Source organism: Ranitomeya imitator, chromosome 6 (assembly GCF_032444005.1).
Source record: "Ranitomeya imitator isolate aRanImi1 chromosome 6, aRanImi1.pri, whole genome shotgun sequence".
Lineage (NCBI taxonomy): Eukaryota > Metazoa > Chordata > Amphibia > Anura > Dendrobatidae > Ranitomeya > Ranitomeya imitator.
This window is the reverse complement of record NC_091287.1, coordinates 233,992,799-234,014,618: the sequence shown is the minus strand read 5'-3', so window position 1 is coordinate 234,014,618 and position 21,820 is coordinate 233,992,799.

Below are 21,820 nucleotides of genomic sequence, written 5' to 3'. Positions count from 1 at the left end.
ATGTTCCAGTGTTGGATCTGAGCTACTGCATCTTTCCTTGGGCCTGCTGCTCTGCTAGATAAGTGCTTCTAGTTTGTTTTCTGTTTTTTCTGTCCAGCTTGTTATTATCTTTTGCTGGAAGCTCTGAGAAGCAAAGGGGTGCACCGCCGTGCTGTTAGTTCGGCACGGTGGGTCTTTTTGCCCCTTTGCGTGGTTTTCGTTTTAGGGTTTTTTGTAGACTGCATAGTTCTCTTTGCTATCCTCGCTCTGTCTAGAATATCGGGCCTCACTTTGCTGAATCTATTTCATTCCTACGTTTGTCTTTTCATCTTGCTAACAGTCATTATATGTGGGGGCTGCCTATTCCTTTGGGGTATTTCTCTGAGGTAAGTCAGGCTTGTATTTCTATCTTCAGGCTAGTCAGCTCCTCAGGCAGTGCCGAGTTGCATAGGTAGTTGATAGGCGCAATCCACTGCTGCTTCCAGTTGTGTGAGGATAGATCAGGTACTGCAGTCTACAGAGATTCCACGTCTCAGAGCTCGTCCTATTGTTTTGGGTTTTTGCCAGATCTCTGTATGTGCGCTGATTACTGCACGCTGTGTTGCCTGATTGCCAGCCATAACAGTACAAGGAGCCATTCAATGATTTCCAATAGAGGGAAAAAAGAAATCCTGACATCATTTTTTTTTCTTAGCTCTGTCTTCAGTCTTTTTTTTCCCCTAGACATTAGAGTGCTTCAGGACACAGCTGTGGACATGGATATTCAGGCTCTGTGCTCCTCAATGGATAATCTCGTTGTAAATGTACAAAAGATTCAAGATACTATTGATCAGAAATCGATGCTAGAACCAAGAATTCCGATTCCTGATTTGTTTTTTGGTGACAGAACTAAGTTCCTGAGCTTCAGAAATAATTGTAAGCTATTTTTGGCCTTGAAACCTCATTCTTCTGGTAATCCTATTCAACAGGTTTTGATTATTATTTCTTTTTTGCGTGGCGACCCACAGGACTGGGCGTTTTCTCTTGCACCAGGAGATTCTGCATTGAGTAATGTTGATGCATTTTTCCAGGCGCTGGGATTGCTTTACGATGAGCCTAATTCAGTGGATCAAGCTGAGAAAAATCTGCTGGCTTTATGCCAGGGTCAGGATGATGTAGAAGTATATTGTCAGAAATTTAGAAAATGGTCAGTACTCACTCTGTGGAATGAATCTGCACTAGCGGCTTTGTTCAGAAAGGGTCTCTCTGAAGCTCTTAAGGATGTAATGGTGGGATTTCCTATGCCTGCTGGTTTGAATGAGTCTATGTCCTTGGCCATTCAGATCGGTCGTCGCTTGCGCGAGCGTAAATCTGTGCACCATCTGGCGGTATTGTCTGAGAGTAAGCCTGAGCCTATGCAGTGCGACAGGACTATGACTAAAGTAGAACGGCACGAACACAGACGTCTGAACAGACTGTGTTTCTATTGTGGTGATTCTACTCATGCTATTTCTAATTGTCCTAAACGCACTAGGCGGTTCGATAGCTCTGCCGTTATTGGTACTGTACAGTCCAAATTCCTTTTGTCCATTACCTTAATGTGCTCTTTGTCATCATATTCTGTCATGGCGTTTGTGGATTCAGGCGCTGCCCTGAATCTGATGGATTTGGATTATGCTAAACGTTGTGGATTTTTCTTGGAGCCTTTGCGGTGTCCTATTCCGTTGAGAGGAATTGATGCTACACCTCTGGCCAAGAATAAGCCTCAGTACTGGGCCCAGCTGACCATGTGCATGGCTCCTGCACATCAGGAAGTTATTCGCTTTTTGGTACTGCATAATTTGCATGATGTGGTCGTGTTGGGGTTGCCATGGCTACAAACCCATAATCCAGTATTGGATTGGAACTCTATGTCGGTAACCAGCTGGGGTTGTCAGGGAGTACATGGTGATGTTCCATTTTTGTCTATTTCGTCATCCATTCCTTCTGACATCCCAGAGTTCTTGTCGGACTTTCAGGATGTATTTGAAGAGTCCAAGTCTGATGCCCTTCCTCCGCATAGGAATTGTGATTGTGCTATCGATTTGATTCCTGGTAGTAAATTCCCTAAGGGTCGTTTATTTAATTTGTCCGTACCTGAACACACCGCTATGCGCAGTTATGTGAAGGAGTCCCTGGAGAAGGGACATATTCGCCCATCGTCGTCACCATTGGGAGCAGGGTTCTTTTTTGTAGCCAAGAAGGATGGTTCGCTAAGACCGTGTATTGATTACCGCCTTCTTAATAAGATCACTGTTAAGTTTCAGTATCCCTTGCCATTGATTTCTGACTTGTTTGCTCGGATTAAGGGGGCTAGTTGGTTTACTAAGATTGATCTTCGTGGTGCGTATAATCTGGTGAGAATCAGGCAGGGAGATGAATGGAAAACGGCATTTAATACGCCCGAGGGTCATTTTGAGTATCTGGTGATGCCGTTCGGACTTGCCAATGCTCCATCTGTTTTTCAGTCTTTTATGCATGACATTTTCCGTGAGTATCTGGATAAATTCTTGATTGTTTACTTGGATGACATTTTGATCTTCTCAGATGATTGGGAGTCTCATGTGAAGCAAGTCAGAATGGTTTTCCAGGTACTGCGTGCTAATTCCTTGTTCGTGAAGGGATCAAAGTGTCTCTTCGGTGTGCAGAAAGTTTCATTTTTGGGGTTCATCTTTTCCCCTTCTACTATCGAGATGGATCCGGTTAAGGTTCAGGCCATCCAGGATTGGACTCAGCCGACATCTCTAAAAAGTTTGCAGAAATTCCTGGGCTTTGCTAATTTTTATCGTCGCTTCATCTGTAATTTTTCTAGCATTGCCAGACCATTGACCGATTTGACCAAGAAGGGTGCTGATTTGGTTAATTGGTCTTCTGCTGCCGTGGAAGCTTTTCAGGAGTTGAAGCGTCGTTTTTGCTGTGCCCCTGTGTTGTGTCAACCTGATGTTTCTCTTCCGTTCCAGGTCGAGGTTGATGCTTCTGAGATTGGTGCAGGGGCGGTTTTGTCACAGAGAGGTTCTGGTTGCTCAGTGTTCAAACCATGTGCTTTCTTTTCCAGGAAATTTTCTGCTGCTGAGCGTAATTATGATGTGGGCAACCGAGAGTTGCTGGCCATGAAGTGGGCATTCGAGGAGTGGCGTCATTGGCTTGAGGGTGCTAAGCATCGCGTGGTGGTTTTGACTGATCATAAGAACCTTACTTATCTTGAGTCTGCCAAGCGCTTGAATCCTAGACAGGCCCGTTGGTCGTTATTTTTTGCTCGTTTTGATTTTGTGATTTCATACCTTCCGGGCTCTAAAAATGTGAAGGCGGATGCTCTGTCTAGGAGTTTTGTGCCCGACTCTCCGGGGTTATCTGAGCCGGCGAGTATCCTCAAGGAAGGAGTCATTGTGTCTGCCATCTCCCCTGATTTGCGGAGAGTGTTGCAGAAATTTCAGGCTAATAAACCTGATCGTTGTCCGGCCGAGAAACTGTTCGTCCCTGATAGGTGGACTAGTAAAGTTATCTCTGAACTTCATTGTTCGGTGCTGGCCGGTCATCCAGGAATCTTTGGTACCAGGGAGTTGGTTGCTAGATCCTTCTGGTGGCCATCTCTGTCACGGGATGTGCGTGCTTTTGTGCAGTCCTGTGGAATTTGTGCTAGGGCTAAGCCCTGCTGTTCACGTGCTAGTGGGTTGCTTTTGCCCTTGCCGGTCCCGAAGAGGCCTTGGACACATATTTCGATGGATTTCATTTCTGACCTTCCCGTTTCTCAAAAGATGTCTGTCATTTGGGTGGTCTGTGATCGCTTTTCTAAAATGGTCCATCTGGTGCCCTTGGTTAAATTGCCTTCCTCCTCTGATTTGGTGCCTTTGTTCTTCCAGCATGTGGTTCGTTTACATGGCATTCCTGAGAATATTGTTTCTGACAGAGGTTCCCAGTTTGTCTCGAGGTTCTGGCGAGCCTTTTGTGGTAGGATGGGCATTGACCTATCTTTTTCCTCGGCCTTCCATCCTCAGACTAATGGCCAGACCGAACGAACCAATCAGACCTTGGAGACATATCTGAGATGTTTTGTTTCCGCTGACCAGGATGATTGGGTGTCATTTTTGCCGTTGGCTGAGTTCGCCCTTAATAATCGGGCCAGCTCGGCTACCTTGGTCTCTTCATTTTTCTGCAATTCTGGGTTCCATCCTCGTTTCTCTTCAGGACAGGTTGAGTCTTCGGACTGTCCTGGTGTGGATTATGTGGTGGACAGGTTGCAGCAGATCTGGACTCAGGTAGTGGACAATTTGACCTTGTCCCAGGAGAAGGCTCAGCTTTTCGCTAATCGCAGACGCCGTGTGGGACCCCGACTTCGTGTTGGGGATCTGGTTTGGTTATCTTCTCGTCATATACCTATGAAGGTTTCCTCTCCTAAATTTAAACCTCGTTTTATTGGTCCGTATAGGATTTCTGAGATTCTCAATCCGGTGTCTTTTCGTCTGATCCTCCCAGACTCCTTTTCCATACATAATGTATTCCATAGGTCGTTGTTGAGGAGATACGTGGCACCTATGGTTCCATCTGTGGAGCCTCCTGCCCCTGTTTTGGTGGAGGGGGAATTGGAGTATATTGTGGAGAGGATTTTGGATTCTCGTGTCTCTAGACGGAAACTCCAGTATCTGGTCAAATGGAAGGGTTATGCTCAGGAAGATAATTCCTGGGTTTTTGCCTCTGATGTCCATGCCCCAGATCTTGTTCGTGCCTTTCATGTGGCTCATCCTGGTCGGCCTGGGGGTTCTGGTGAGGGTTCGGTGACCCCTCCTCAAGGGGGGGGTACTGTTGTGAATTCTGTGGCTGAGTTCACTTCTGTGGTCACAAGTGGTATTGCAGTCTCTGGGCTTCCTCCCTCAGGTGTTTTGGTGAGCTCGTTGGCTGCCTTGCTATTTAGCTCCACCTGAGTCTGTCTTCCTTGCTCCTTGTCAATGTTCCAGTGTTGGATCTGAGCTACTGCATCTTTCCTTGGGCCTGCTGCTCTGCTAGATAAGTGCTTCTAGTTTGTTTTCTGTTTTTTCTGTCCAGCTTGTTATTATCTTTTGCTGGAAGCTCTGAGAAGCAAAGGGGTGCACCGCCGTGCTGTTAGTTCGGCACGGTGGGTCTTTTTGCCCCTTTGCGTGGTTTTCGTTTTAGGGTTTTTTGTAGACTGCATAGTTCTCTTTGCTATCCTCGCTCTGTCTAGAATATCGGGCCTCACTTTGCTGAATCTATTTCATTCCTACGTTTGTCTTTTCATCTTGCTAACAGTCATTATATGTGGGGGCTGCCTATTCCTTTGGGGTATTTCTCTGAGGTAAGTCAGGCTTGTATTTCTATCTTCAGGCTAGTCAGCTCCTCAGGCAGTGCCGAGTTGCATAGGTAGTTGATAGGCGCAATCCACTGCTGCTTCCAGTTGTGTGAGGATAGATCAGGTACTGCAGTCTACAGAGATTCCACGTCTCAGAGCTCGTCCTATTGTTTTGGGTTTTTGCCAGATCTCTGTATGTGCGCTGATTACTGCACGCTGTGTTGCCTGATTGCCAGCCATAACAGCAGACACAGTTAGTAGGCCCAAATAAGAAAGTAGGCTAAATGTAGTTGAAAATTGGTAACAGGACTAAACAGGCGGCATTGCTTTGTTCAGTGGAGGACAACTGTAATGAGGGGCAGACACATTTAGTAGGCCCAAATAAGAAAGTAGGCTAAATGCAGTTCAAAATTGCAAACAGGACTAAACTGGCAGCATTGCTTTCTTCAGCGGAGGACAACTGTAAGGAGTGGCTGACACAGTTACTAGGCCTAAAATAAAAAAGTTGGCTAAATGCAGTTCAAAATAGGTAACATGAGTACACAGGCGGCATAGCTTTGCTCAGCAGAGGAGGATAACTGTTATGAGAGGCTCACACAGACTTAGTAGGCCTAAAATAAAAAAGTAGGCTAAATGCAGTTCAAAATTGGTAACAGGAGTACACAGGCGGCATAGCTTTGTTCAGCGGAGGAGGACAACTGTTATGAGAGGCTCACACAGACTTAGTAGGCCTAAAATAAAAAAGTAGGCTAAATGCAGTTCTAAATTGGTAACAGGAGTACACAGGTGGCAAAGCTTTGTTCAGCGGAGGAGGGCAACTGTTATGAGAGGCTCACACAGACTTAGTAGGCCTAAAATAAAAAAGTAGGCTAAATGCAGTTCAAAATTGGTAACAGGAGTACACAGGCAGCATAGCTTTGTTCAGCGGAGGAGGACAACTGTTATGAGAGGCTCACACAGACTTAGTAGGCCTTAAATAAAAAAGTAGGCTAAATGCAGTTCAAAATTGGTAACAGGAGCACAGGCGGCATTGTTTTGTTCAGTGCAGGACAACTGTAATAAGTGGCTTACACAGTTAGTAGGCCAAAATAATAAAGTGGGCTAAATGTCAGCCCAAAAAATGTTCATAAATAAACTGGTGGCATAGCTAGGTACAGGGGTGGGCTCCTCTGCTGAGTAGTAGACAGTGGTAGTTGGCGCAAAGTATTAACTGGTCCAAATGGAGGCCAGAGCCCCTGTATATTTTTACTATCATCTATCATTTCAACAAATTTGTATTGGCAGTGTTATTGAAGGATTTAACAGCACAGACTACACAGTGGTGGAGCAGGGAGAGGTAAGTTTTGCAAGTGGTAGAGCATTGTTCGAGCTGGGGGGAACACTCTCTCGTGGACGGCGGTACTGGCACAGGGCCCCTCATATTACGACGGTGTGTCTGACGTTGGTTGTGCACCACCACCTTCAGAGACACTTTATTGTACTATGAGGGACCCTGTGCCAGTGTCGTCACCCAAGAGTGGGCACACCCACCTGTCCAGGCAAACAGCACTCGCACGGGTGCTTGTGCCAAGTGGTGACCACGGTCCTGTGGGGGGAGTCAGCCCATTTAGGCAGGTATAAAAATGGCCTATGGTGGACATTCAGCAGCTGCAAATGGGGGAATTGGAGCAGTCAGTAAGAGGAGGCCAAAAGCAAGACATTTTTAAGGCAAGCTACGTGTGAGCAGGGGAAGGTGGGGCAAAATAATTTGAAATCCATGATTGGTTCATTTTAATGAAGGTTAGATCATCAACATTTTGGGTAGCCAGACGGGTCCTTTTTTCAGTCAGTATTGAACCAGCAGCACTGAAGACTCTTTCTGATAGCACACTAGCACTGGGCAAGCGAGCTCCTGTAATGCATATTCTGACAAATTCAGGCCTAGTGTCAATTTTAGATGCCCAGTAATCAAAGGGGAATGAACTGTGAGGGAGAACATCGATAAGGGAGGAAAAATAGTTGGTAACCATACTGGACAAATGCTGTCTCCTGTCACTTTGAATTGATGCAGCAGTACCTGTCGTGACTGCGGTCATTGCAAAATCACTCCACAACCTGGTCATAAAACCCCTCTGTCCAACGCCACTTAGGATTTGTGCACCTCTAACACCTCTGCCATGTTGCCCCCTACAGTTCATGTGAGAACCATCACCGCCTCTGTGTGCTGGGAATGCCTGAACCAAACGGTCTACAAGAGTTGCTTGTTTGGTAGCCAATATTTACTCAAGGTTCTCATGTGGCATGATATTTTGTAATTTTCCTTTGTATCGTGGATCCAGGAGGTAGGCCAACCAGTAATCGTCATCGGTCATCATTTTGATAATGCGGTGTCCCATTTTAGGATACGCAAGGCATACTCTGCCATGTGGGCCAATGTTCCAATTGTCAATTCACTGCTTGTGCTGGGTTAAGGAGCACTTTCTTGCAAATCAACATCACTTGTGGCCCGCAAAAACCCTGTACCTGACCTTGCAACGCCACCAGTTTCTATTGCCCCGTGAGAAGCATCCTCCTCCCATAAATATTCATCCCCATCATCAACCTCCTCCTCCTCTTCGTCCACTACCTCGTCCAGGAGAGTCCCCTGACCAGACAATGGCTGACTGTCATCAAGGCTTCCCTCCTCCTCGGCTGCAGATGCCTGCTCCTTGATGTGGTTAAACTTTGCATCAGCAGACGCATTAGTGGGATGCTCATGCTTATGATGGCGTTGTCTGCACTTACCAGCCGTTTGCATTCCTCAAAACACTGAAGGACTTGACAGAGGTCTTGGAGCTTCGACCACTGCACACCAGACAACTCCATGTCTGCCATTCAACTGTATGTGTATCCTCCCACAAATAAATGACAGCACGCCTCTGTTTGCACAGCCTCTGAAGCATGTGCAGTGTGGCGTTCCACCTTGTTATAACGTCGATTATTATGCGGTGCTGGGGAAGATTCAAAGATCGCTGATGATTCTGCATACGGCTGGAGTGTACGAGCGACCGGCGGATGTGCGAGCAAAGTCTTCGCACCTTCAGGAGCAGGGCTGGTAACTCCGGATAATTTTTCAGGAAGCAATGAACCACAAGGTTAAAGGTGTGGTGTGTTTCAGTTCTAAAAGGGCCATGGCAGCCATGAAATTCCTTCCGTTATCACTGACTACCTTGCCTGCCTCAAGATGTACACTGCCCAGCCACGACTGAGTTTTTAGCTGTAAGTACTCGGCCAGTACTTCCGCGGTGTGTCTGTTGTCACCCAAACACTTTATTTGTAGCACAGCCTGCTGACGATTGCCACTAGCTGTTCCATAATGGGACACCTCGTGTGCAACACTGGCAGCTGCACATGGAGTGGTCGTGTGACTGCGCTCTGTGGACAAGCTTTCACTTCTGTAGGAGGAGGAGGGGTGGCGAACGCCTACAGCCAACTGTTTCCTAGACCGTGGGCTAGGCAGAACTGTCCCACTATGGCTGTCCCCTGTGGACCCTGCATCCACCACATTAACCCAGTGCGCCATGATGGACACGTAATGTCCCTGGCCATGCCTACTGGTCCATGCATCTGTTGTGAGGTGCACCTTTCTACTGACTGATTGCCTCAGTGCATGGACAATGCGGTCTTTGACATGCTGGTGGAGGGCTGGGATGGCTTTTCTCGCAAAGAAGTGTTGACTGGGTAGGTCATAGCATGGTACTGCGTAGGCCATCAGGGCTTTGAAAGCTTCGCTTTCAACCAACCGATAGGGCATCATCTCTAACGAGATTAGTCTACCAATGTGGGCGTTCAAACCCTGTGTACGCGGATGAGAGGATGAGTACTTTCTTTTCCTAACGAGAGTCTCTTGCAAGGTGAGCTGGACTGGAGAGCTGCATATGGTGGAACTAGCAGGGGTGGTGGTGGACATAGCAGATTGAGAGAGGGTTGGTGATGGTATTCTTGATGTTGGCCTACCTACAGTATTTCCTACCAAGAACCTTGTGATTCCCTGACTACTTTGACCTTGCGACGATACCTCCACATTTGCTGCTGGTGGTGTCCTAACCGGTGGGCTTACTGTGAGGGAAGCAATGTAGCGTTGCTGACTACCTTCATTCTGAGCAGGTGCACCAATGCTACTGGACGTTTGGTAGTTAGTCCAGGCTTGCAAGTGCATGCTGGTTAAATGTCTACGCATGCACGTTGTATTTAAATTTAGGAGATTCTTCCCTCTGCTAAATGTCTTTGAGTACTTCTTACAGATAACTTTGCACTGATCATTCGGATCTTGGTTAAAAAATTCCCACACTGCACTCTTCCTACTATGGATTTACCTTTTGAGGCATTGCACGCTGTGCTACTTTCACCGGATGGCCACGCTGTTGCCATTGCCCAGCACTGACTTCAATGGCAGAAGCCGGAAAAGCAGCAGTAACTCTTCGTAAAGAGTGGGACTGAGCAAGACGCTGGGACCGATGTCTCTGCTGAGCAGGCTCCACTGTGGCAGGAGAAGAATAGGAGACCGCAGCGGAGATGGCCCAAGATTCCCCCGATGCAGAGGCAGGAACTTGACCCCTAACATTACCCCGCTCCTAGGGCCCCCCCCTCCTTGAGCCTCGTTATGCTCAAAGGCGGCAATGAGCTGCGGAGCCCGAATGTGCTCAGCAGGCTCCCAGGACCTGTCCTCAGGACCATAACCCTTCCAATCCACCAAATAAAACTTTTTGCCACGTACCACCTTGCACCCCAAAATAGCATTCACCTCGTAATCATCCGTAGACGAACCCGATGTCCCAGCAGATGACTCGGAAAACCGAGACATGTATACGGGTTTCAAGAGGGACACATGAAAGGTGTCGGTGATACCCAGGCGTGGCGGAAGGGCCAAACAATAGACCACAGGATTAACCTGTTCGCGGACCTTGAAAGGACCCAAGTAGGGAGGTGCAAACTTGGTATACTCAACTCGCAGCCTGATGTTACGGGCAGAGAGCCACACCAAGTCGCGAGGAGTGAAGGAAGGAGCGGGGAGCCGATGTGCATCGTCAGGGGACCTCATTCTCTCCTTGGAGGCCCGGATAGCATCCTGTGTGCGGTCTCAAATGTCATATGCCTCCACAGCCCAGTCTGCCACCCTGGAGTTGGCGGAAGACATGGGCATGGGTACAGGAACCCATAGATGCTGGCTGTAATTAAGGAGGAATGGGATCTGCCCAGTGGATTCGGCTACGGCGTTGTTCAGCGCAAACTCAGCCCATGGTATATTCAGTAGTAGCAACCTGAACGCACTCCCTCAGATATCTACCCTCACAAGATTCACTCCATCCCAGAATTCTCCCAGAGGACCACTGTATGTGAGGAGAATGGTAGCGTAGTCATGGTATCCCTAACAAAACCTCATCAATTCCCTCGGGAATGACTAGCAGGGAAATAATCTCCTGATGGGATGGAGACATGGATAAAGTAAATGGGATGGTCTAGTGCGTTATTTGTGAGGGCAGAGTTGACCCATTCACCACTCGTACAGTCACCGGCTTGGGGAGCATCACCAGGGGTATTGCGTTGCGTTGGGCGAAGGAAGAGGGCATAAAATTCCTCTCTGCCCTGGAATCCACACAAAGTTTGACTGTAAGAGTGGATGGGCCAAAGGTGATTGTCCCTTTGAAGGACAATTTGGAGGAAAATGTTGCCGTGTCTAGTGTACCTCCTACATCCACTAAACGCTGATGTTTTCCCGATCGCTAGTAACATCTGGAGGCAAGATGTCCTGAACGCCGGCAGACATGACAGACCTTGAGTGCACGAGCGATTCGAGACTTAGATCCCGCTCGTGACACCTCCATGGCCTCATGTGGCTCGGGTGCCTGGACCAGAGATTCTAGAGGTATGGCAAAGGTGGGAGCCAGCCGAAACCTCTGCCTACACTGGGCTCGCTCCAACTTTCGTTCGTTAAAATAAAGAGTTGATACAGCGATTAGCTCCACTTTTGTGGCGGGAATCTCCCTAGTGGCCAAAGCGTCCTTCACATGGTCAGCCAGCCCCCTCCAAAATACAGGGATGAGGGCTTTATCCGGCCACTCCAGCTCTGATGCTTAAGTCCTGAAGAGGATGGAAAAATGGCTGACCAACGATGAGCCCTGTGTCAGTGCCAGCAGTTGGAGTGCCGCATCATGGGTGACTTGAGGTCCCAAAAAGACCTGTTTCAGAGTGCTCAGGAACCGCAGAGCACTCTGCACCACATGATCATCATGCTCCCACAGCAGTGTAGCCCACTCCAACGCCCCGTCCGACAAGAGAGATATTATGAATCCCACTTTAGACCACTCTGAGGGGAAACGTGCAGCCAGAAGCTCAAGGTGTATCGCACACTGGTTCATGAATCCCCTGCATTACTTTGCTATCACCAGAGAACTTATCTGGCAATGGGAGGCGGGATAAGGTCGGAACAGAGGTGGCATTGGACAAACTAGCTGCAGCCATGCTAGCAGCCTGAAAAGCTACTGCGGTAACATCCACAGCCAAGGTTGTGCGCTCTAGAGCCGCCAACCTGCCCTCCAGCTGCTGGATGCATCGCTGCAGTCGCTGTTCGTCCACTTTACTAGCCAGACCCTGGTGCTAGTATAATGTTAGGGATAGCAGAATGCACCAAATAATTATAAGGATAGTATAAGGTGCGTTCACAGCCCTGGGTCCACCTTGGAGAGATGGAACCTGCTGCTGAGTAATGACTGACTATATGTCGGTATAATGTGGATACACACACGGGTTAGCTTCACCCGGTATGAAGGAAGCAAACTCTTTTGCATCACAGGGCGGTACCGCATAAAGGGCGTAAGCAAAGAGTCACAGAACTCTGTCCCAAGACTCAGGGAAAGAGTTCCTCTAGACCTCTTGTGCTCGACACCGCTACTGGGGTGTCAGAGATTAACAGAACTATTAATTTACTGCACAAGAGTTCGTGCAGTGCCGCTCTGGCGGATGCCACTAACCATCCAGACTTGGGTCAGGAAAGCGCTCTATTAGCACCCGCGCTAGCTGTGCTGGATAGCACTGTCAGGCACTAGGTAGCTTCCACCATTCGCGAACAGTCAACAAAGCTAGGGATGGGAATGATTCGGAGCTTTCATCCATCGACAGGCATACATCCACACACACACACACAATCATAAGTCAATACTACCACATGGCTGTGCGGCCATGTGAACCTTTTATAGCGAAAGCTCTCCAGGACCTTCCTAGTGGTCCAATAGGAGCTGCTACAGGACCTGAGCATGTGACCCTGACCTCCAATGAGAGGTCGTCCCTTGGGCATGCTCAGAAGAAGAAAAGCAGGACTTAGTCCCAGGGATGCCTGCTCGCCGCTAATCAGTATTGGTTATGTGGCACCCCTATGGGTATTTGCCACAAAAATAGTTACTGACAATAAATACAAATACTAAGATAGCAAAACTGCACTACCACCTCCGGCCAGAAGGGGGAGCTCCAGAGACTTCCCTTGATCCATTCTGGTCTGAGAGAAGAAATGGCAGTTGGGCTAAGGAGTTGAAAGTGAGAGGTCATACAGCTGAATTTCTAACAGCCCTATGAAGGTTTCCAGGCCCAAATCACCGGCCTGAGGAGAAGAGGGACAGAGAAAAAGGACATTGTGAGAACCGGGTAGCATTAATCACTACCCAGAACAGGCGCAAAGACGGATACCGGATCCGCGGCTGTATTCATTATATATAATACAGCAACCGGAAAAACGTGAAGTGATATCAGCTTCACTAGGGCCGGACGCAGCAACAGACACAGAGTTCAGCGGTACTCCCGGAGGGGGTAAGCCGATAAAAGGACTCGGGTTGCCCGTCGAACCAGGGCCCGGAGGGGACAGATTGGGCCGGCAGCCAGTTCACATACAGCAGCAGGGCCACACAGAAACTGCGTACAATAAGAGGCGAAGACCCCGGCAGGGTCAAAGTAACTCAGAGTTCCCATACAGACTCCGGTGACAGGACTGGTTGTAAATCCCTTTATGTTGAAGTAAACTGGTTAAATGTTTCAGTGCCTCAGTCTTTCATTTGGACAATAGCCATCTATCCAGGATCGGGATTATCACCGCTGGGAGAACATGCTGCTGATCGAGTAAGTGCCTGTTCCCTCACGATACCCTTACACTGTGCATTGCCTGAGGCCACAGCACCGGGTCAAGCCACCCGTGACATCCCCCTCAAGAGACAGACCCCATTGGTCCGGTGCTGAGTACCCCGGTCTCCTGGGCGTCACAATTGGCGTCACGAACAGGATCTAGCCAGCCCGTATACCGGGTATTGTGTGCCGTGATTGGAGTCCAAAACTGTGAAAACTTGGATGAAAAATCTTGAAAATTGACTTTATTGAAGAAAAATCAATTCCCCATTGAAAACTATTGAAAGTGACTTTTCCCCATTGGTTATAATGGAGTAAAGATGGCCGCCCTCCCCTGAGGTAATCACCTCATAACCGTTAGGCACGAGACTGTTAATTGAGCTACGCCATCACCTGAGCCCCAGTCTAACTGAAAAACTTCAGAATCCGCCATTACAGAGCGCGCGGCGAGTGAGAGCAGCAGGGGGCGTGTCATTGTGAGCGGCACCAAGCTGAGCGCTCTGACGTCAGAGCAAGGGGAAAACCGATCCTGCTGCACAGCGGAACGAATCTACACTATCCCGACGGAAGCGGAGGACCGGAAGGGTCCGGATTAACTAAGGGGGCACAGTATGTCGCAGCACGGAGACGCCGCAGCACCCGGCGACGCTAATGCAGCTGAAAGACAGAGTGTTGATAGAGAGTCCGGTAGCGTAGCGGTGCAAGGAGTGGTGCCCATCATGCCGGTGCTGATGCCATATACCCCGGGTGGCCCATGGCTTCCAATGTATGAAGGTGAGCCTAATACCCTTGACGATTTCAGAGAAAAGATGCTGGCCCATTTTGACATGTTCCCCGTGGGTGAAGTTCAGCGTGTTAGTCTCCTGATGATGCAGTTAAGTGGCCATGCTAAGCGAGAAGTCACAGCATGGGCAACTGATCTGAAAGGCACTGTTGAACGCATATTTGCTGGATTAAAAGCTACATTTGAAACCACTGCCAGCAGCAAAGCTAAAGTACGATTCTTTAATTGCAAACAAAAAGTTATTGAGGGCGTGAGAGACTTTGCCTTAAACCTGCAGGAAGCCCTTAAATCACTTACACTGGCTGAACCCATTTTTAACACCGGAGCGGATAAACTGCTAAGAGATCAATTTATTGAGGGACTCTACACCCCTTCTCACCGGGGGCATGTGAGCATGCTTGCTTTTAAGAACCCTGAATTGACATTTGCCCAATTAAAGGAGAGCGTTATACGTCTCCAGCTGGCAGAGGCACCTCGGGATCAGGAGCCTGCGCAACCCATGGCAGAGGCTCCTCAACAACAGGGAGTACTAGTGACATCAGCTATGTCCGGGGCCATTGCTAAGCCCCTGGGGCCCAGTACTAATGAGGCTCTTCAACAAAAGCTTGACTCTTTAACTGATGTTGTTGCTTCAATGGCTAAAACCATGCAGGAGATGAGAGGACCCAAGATGGAGTTGGCAAACCGTAGAGAAGATGTTCCATGGATGAGACCCCGGAGATACCCGACATGGAGAGGACGACCCCGCGACCGCTACCAACCGGATGGACAGCCCATTTGCCGCCGTTGCCAGCAGCCAGGCCACTTTGCACGAGATTGTGATTTAAACGGGAATCCCCTGGGAATGCGGGCCGCTTCGCAGGAATGAACTTTCAAGGCCCAACACCCTGGCACGACAGGTACATCGGAGGATGACCCATTATCCCTATCGTGCTGGACGGAATGCCCCTCAACGCTTTGCTGGACACAGGTTCCCAGATTTCATCTATACCGTATATCCTTTATAAGAGGTACTGGGCTGATGCAGATATTGATAAAGGGCCCTCTGATGTTGAACTAGGTATATGGGCCAGTAATGGTAAGTTGGTACCGAAACTAGGATTCAGGGAGATGACCATAAAGATTGGTAAAGTAGAATTGAAGAAACAGGGTATAATTGTTGTTGATGTTGACCGGCGGAACTGTGAACCAACTGTATTGATAGGAATGAATGTGTTAGAGAACTGCTTTTCCGAAGTCATTTCTGTCTTACAGCAAATTGCTGAAACTGCCCAATCCTGCCAGCAGAGAGTTCTCCAGAGGGAAATAAAAGTATTGATGTTAAGGCAACAGGTAGAAGTTGCAGGTGGAGAAATCGGCAGTGTGAGGGTAAGTGATCCAACGTCTATTGTAATCCCACCAAAAACAGAAATGCTGGTATGGTGTAGAGCAGCCATTGGTACTAAGGGACGAGATTATCAAGCCTTAATAGAACCAGTAAACACCGACAGCAGGCTCACTATACTCACAGCACGAGGGGTAGTTGAGGTACACCGAGGATGGGTGCCGGTACGACTTTTGAACTGTGGAGAGGAAGAGGTCACTTTGCCAAGGTATGCTACAGTGGCAAAGCTAAATACTGTTGACAACAATGCCATCACAACCATTGAGCCCTTAGAACCAACCTGTCAGGTGGAAGGCAACGGCTCAGATGGAGAATTGGAGGATTGGTGCCAACAGCTAAACGTGGGCATAAATTCAACACCTACACATCAAAAACAAGGGGTGTATAGGCTAGTGATGGAATATGAACAAGTCTTCAGTAAACCCCCATTGGACTTCGGACGGATAGAAGGGGTAGAACACACAATCCCCACCGGTGACCATCCCCCAATAAAAGAAAGATATAGACCCATACCGCCCGCTCACTATCAATGTGCAAAAGATATGCTGAGGGAGATGAAACAGGCCGGGGTAATAAGAGACAGCTGTAGCCCCTGGGCGGCCCCTCTGGTGATTGTCAAAAAAAAAGACGGAACCATGAGAATGTGCGTAGACTACCGGCAGATTAATAACATCACCCATAAAGACGCCTACCCCTTGCCTAGGATAGAAGAGTCCTTGACTGCTTTGAAATCTGCTAATTATTTTTCCACCTTAGACTTAACAAGCGGGTATTGGCAAGTCCCTGTGGCTGAGAGAGATAAGGAAAAGACGGCATTCACCACACCAATGGGTCTAAGTGAATTTAATCGCATGCCGTTCGGACTCTGCAATGCATCCGGTACCTTCCAGCGGCTGATGGAATGCTGCCTCGGACACAAGAACTTCGAGACCGTCCTCCTGTACCTAGATGATGTGATCGTCTACTCAAAGACTTACGAACAACACTTAAAAGACCTGGCAGAAGTGTTCGAAGCCTTATCCAGGTATGGCATGAAAATCAAGCCATCCAAATGTCACCTTCTCAAGCCAAAGGTACAGTACCTGGGACACATCGTGAGTTCGGAGGGAGTAGCACCGGATCCCGAGAAAGTAACCGCCATAAGGGATTGGCCGAGACCTACCAGCGCAAAAGAAGTGAGGCAATTCCTGGGATTGGTGGGTTACTATCGCAGATTTATAAAAGGATTTACCAAGTTGGCAGCACCCTTGCAAGACGCCTTGGTAGGGCAGACGAAGAAACCTTCAAACCGAAACCCTCCTTTTCAGTGGAACGACGAAAGGGAAGACTCCTTTGAACAACTAAAGAAGGCACTAACCGGAGAAGAGGTTCTGGCATACCCAGATTACCATCAACCTTTCATCCTCTACACCGATGCCAGTAATGTGGGACTAGGAGCGGTGCTGTCACAAAAGCAAGAAGGTCGGGAGAAAGTCATCGCCTTTGCAAGTAGAAAGCTCTGGCCTACTGAAAGAAATTCAGAAAATTACAGCTCCTTCAAATTGGAACTACTGGCAGTAGTTTGGGCTGTGACTGAACGTTTTAAACACTATCTGGCTGCTGCAGAATTTATTGTCTATACTGAAAACAATCCGTTGACCCACCTGGACACAGCCAAATTAGGTGCGTTAGAACAGCGATGGATAGCCCGGTTATCTAATTACAACTTCATAATCAAGTATCGAGCAGGTCGCAAGAATGGAAATGCCGATGCCCTATCCCGGATGCCACACTTGAGAGATGTAGAAGAGGAAACGGGGGAGCTTGAAGAAATTCAACTACCAGCCTTCCATCGTCCCAAGGCAAAACATCATCAGTCAAGTACCTATCAGAAACAACAAGAGGTGAATTTTAATCCGTTAGCACACCATAGATGGGCTGACACCCAAGACAGCAATCCGGCTGTGAAGTTGGTGAAGGAACTGCTGACTGAGAAAAGTGCATATCCCGATGAGGATGCCCCAGAAGAGACGCATCAACTCTGGAAAGAGAGAGGCAAAATGTTCCTGTATCAAGGGAAGCTCTGTAGAAGGTACACCAATCCGAAAACACATGAATTGGTTTGGCAGATTATCGTGCCTAAACAAGATGTGAAGATGGTCCTCGAAGCTTACCATAATGGTGCTGGTCACTTCGGTTGGAAAAAGTTAGAAGTACTTCTAAGAGAAAGATTTTATTGGGTCGGGATGAGAAAATCAATCGAACAGTGGTGCAGAAACTGTGGCCCATGCAACCTCAGAATAAACGATCAAAAGAACCAAAGAGCACCACTGCAGCCCATAATCACCAAACAACCACTTGAACTTGTAGCCATAGACCACGTGAAGTTGACACCAAGCCGGTCCGGCTATGTCTATGCCTTGACCATCGTGGACCATTATTCACGCTTCTTGGTAGTAGTACCCGTAAAAGATCTGACAGCAAAAACAGCAGCCAAAGCATTCCAAACGTACTTTTGTAGACCCCATGGATATCCGGAACAGGTTCTCACCGACCAAGGTACAGCCTTTGAATCAGAGATCTTCAGAGAATTCTGTAATATGTATCGTTGCAAAAAGATCCGGACGACGGCCTATCATCCACAAACAAACGGCTTATGCGAGAAGATGAACCATATTGTAATAGACCTACTAAAGACTTTACCTGAGACAGAAAGGAATCAATGGCCAGAGAAATTGCCTGACTTGGTGGATCTGTATAATCATGTCCCGGTGAGCTCCACCAACTGCACCCCAGCTTACCTTATGCGTGCAAGACCCGGCCAATTACCAATCGATCTAGAAATGGGAATTCTGAAACCAGATGCAGAAGTTCAAGACTCCAATTGGGATATCATACGGCAAAAGCAGTATCGCCAAGTGCAAGAGAGTGTGGAAAAAAGCCTTCAGCAAACTAGAGAAAGACAAGAGCGAACTTTCAACCAGAATGCTCTAGCGACCCCATTAAGACCGGGTGACCAAGTGCTCAAGAGAAACCGTCGAACCAATAAACTAGACAATCAGTGGGAAGCCGTACCCTACACAGTTTTACCAACAAGAATGGATAATCCTAAAATGTGTCTCATTAGCAAAAATGGAGGCTTAACATCTGTACTAGTGTCAAGAGACAATCTTAAATTGTGTCCGGAAGCATTGAGAGAGCCAGAAGTTGTCCAGCCAGAACCAGAAGTTATTCAACCCATACAGGTTCAACCAGTAAAGGAAAAAGAAGAGGAAATGTATCACACCTGTATAGGAGACTTTCCCAAAACCCTACTAACATACCATGGTGCAGTAGTGGTTCCCATGGTGGCCTTTTACCCAACACCGAACCCAATACCAGAAGTCCCAAGACAGGAAGAGGCTGACCCCGTACTACAGGAGGTTCCAGGCCAGGAAGAACAGATTCCTGATCAGAGTAATCCCATTCACGGTGGACTTGCCAACTCCATAGTCATGGAATTATCTTTAGCAGAACGGGCAGATACTACATCCGCAGTAGACAGTAGTACACCACATGAAGAGATACCGCCATTACGTAGATCACAGCGTAGTACCCAGGGTCAATTACCGGCCAGGTATGCGGATTACCAACTATAAAACTATAGTCATTGTTATCATTCTGCAACGTTTAAGCCCAGTACCTACAGAGACTTGTCTGTATGAACTTATTGCATATTCTTGAACTTTTTATCAGCCCGGAGGCACTAAATCAAAGCTCCGGAAAGACTGCTTTTTGAACTTTGCTTTTTGCTCTTTTTGAACTTTCTTTAGACTTTATATTGGCAACACCGTTGGAAAAATGGAACTAAATTCCTGGACACAAAGTGCAGTGCCTTTCCTAGTACCTTCAAGGATAGGACTGTATTAATGGACGCTATTTGAAGTGACTTTTTACAGAACTCTATTTTTGTTTCCTTGAGTGATTTTTGTAACTTTTCATTTTTAAGACTCTGTACATATTAATTGTTATGTCAAAATGTTATCGTCCCACAGTCCCGGAGTACTGTTTTTAACTAAGGGGGAATGTGGCACCCCTTGGGGTATTTGCCACAAAAATAGTTACTGACAATAAATACAAATACTAAGATAGCAAAACTGCACTACCACCTCCGGCCAGAAGGGGGAGCTCCAGAGACTTCCCTTGATCCATTCTAGTCTGAGAGAAGAAATGGCAGTTGGGCTAAGGAGTTGAAAGTGAGAGGTCATACAGCTAAATTTCTAACAGCCCTATGACGGTTTCCAGGCCCAAATCACCGGCCTGAGGAGAAGAGGGACAGAGAAAAAGGACATTGTGAGAACCGGGTAGCATTAATCACTACCCAGAACAGGCGCAAAGACGGATACCGGATCCGCGGCTGTATTCATTATATATAATACAGCAACCGGAATAACGTGAGGTGATATCAGCTTCACTAGGGCCGGACGCAGCAACAGACACAGAGTTCAGCGGTACTCCCGGAGGGGGTAAGCCGATAAAAGGACTCGGGTTGCCCGTCGAACCAGGGCCCGGAGGGGACAGATTGGGCCGGCAGCCAGTTCACATACAGCAGCAGGGCCACACAGAAACTGCGTACAATAAGAGGCGAAGACCCCGGCAGGGTCAAAGTAACTCAGAGTTCCCATACAGACTCCGGTGACAGGACTGGTTGTAAATCCCTTTATGTTGAAGTAAACTGGTTAAATGTTTCAGTGCCTCAGTCTTTCATTTGGACAATAGCCATCTATCCAGGATCGGGATTATCACCGCTGGGAGAACATGCTGCTGATCGAGTAAGTGCCTGTTCCCTCACGATACCCTTACACTGTGCATTGCCTGAGGCCACAGCACCGGGTCAAGCCACCCGTGACATCCCCCTCAAGAGACAGACCCCATTGGTCCGGTGCTGAGTACCCCGGTCTCCTGGGCGTCACAATTACAATGACTGAGCCTGGAAGGACAGCAGTAACCAGCTGCACAGTATCAGCTTGAGTCAGACGCTGGGACCGATGTCTCTGCTGAGCAGGCTCCCCTTCGGCTGGTGGAGAATGGTAGACCGCAGCGGAGATGGTTTGAGATTCCCCCTGTGCAGCGGCGAGAACTCGACACCTAACACCCTGTTTCTTTAAGACTCTCACTGGTTTGTGCATAGTTAAAAAAATAAACAAGTTCTTTCTGGCCTAAGGAAAAATAGGACAGAACATGCAGCACAGTCCATGGGGTTGCGGGGATCCGCCCATTAAGGAATTGAACATATAATGGTTCAAATTCCTTGTCAGGACACATAGCACTGGAGTTCCACTCTCCAGACTCACCGAACACTAAATGCCTCAAAATGCTGACTAACCCAGATCACACCCTGTGGTGGAGATAAGGTGGATAACCTCTCAACCGCTCAATGGTTGTCCACAAAAGCCCAGCCCTTAAAATTGCTGATTAACCCCTCTCAACACATAGTGTGCTGGAGCAAACTTCTGGGTTTCAAATCACTGAAGCTAATAAACTCAGTGAATTGTATCTCCCCTCCAACACTTTGCCAGTGACTTTGTCACAATGTGTATACTCTAATGCTTGTGTGCAGATATACTATATATATATTCTGTTTACTGTGCAATATATTATGTGTATATTCTGTATGGGTGTATCTACTATATGCATGTTTATACTGTAATGTATGTGGGCATATGTACTGTGTGAATATAACTTATGTGTGTAAAAATAGCGTGAATAATAAGATTATGCGAATTAAGATTGTGTCTTTTTACATAGATTTTATATGTGGTGCAAATATATGTGTAGGACATAACTCTTTGTTTATTGGTTGTAAATATGAAAAATATGAATAGTTTATTCTACGTATTGTAGATGTGAGATTTGTTGGTATGGAGTATATAGTATTGTCCTGTAATATATTATATATATTATAATATATCTTAACATATATACAGTAATTATAATTATATATGCTAAGATATATTAATGCTGCTATGTCAGAAATGATTATTAAAGTTGTCATAAATTTTAACCTGTCTTCAGGGGACAGACTTGCTCTCTTAAATTATTAAGAAAATCAGTCTTGCCCCACTCTAGCATTGCCTCCAGTCTTTGTTGACAGGCTGCAGCCGTGAATGACACAAAATCCACACCTCATTGCTGCAGTCAGCTACAGCATCATATCCACTTGCTGATAATTTCCATGTGGAAATTGACTTGTGCAGAATTTTAAATC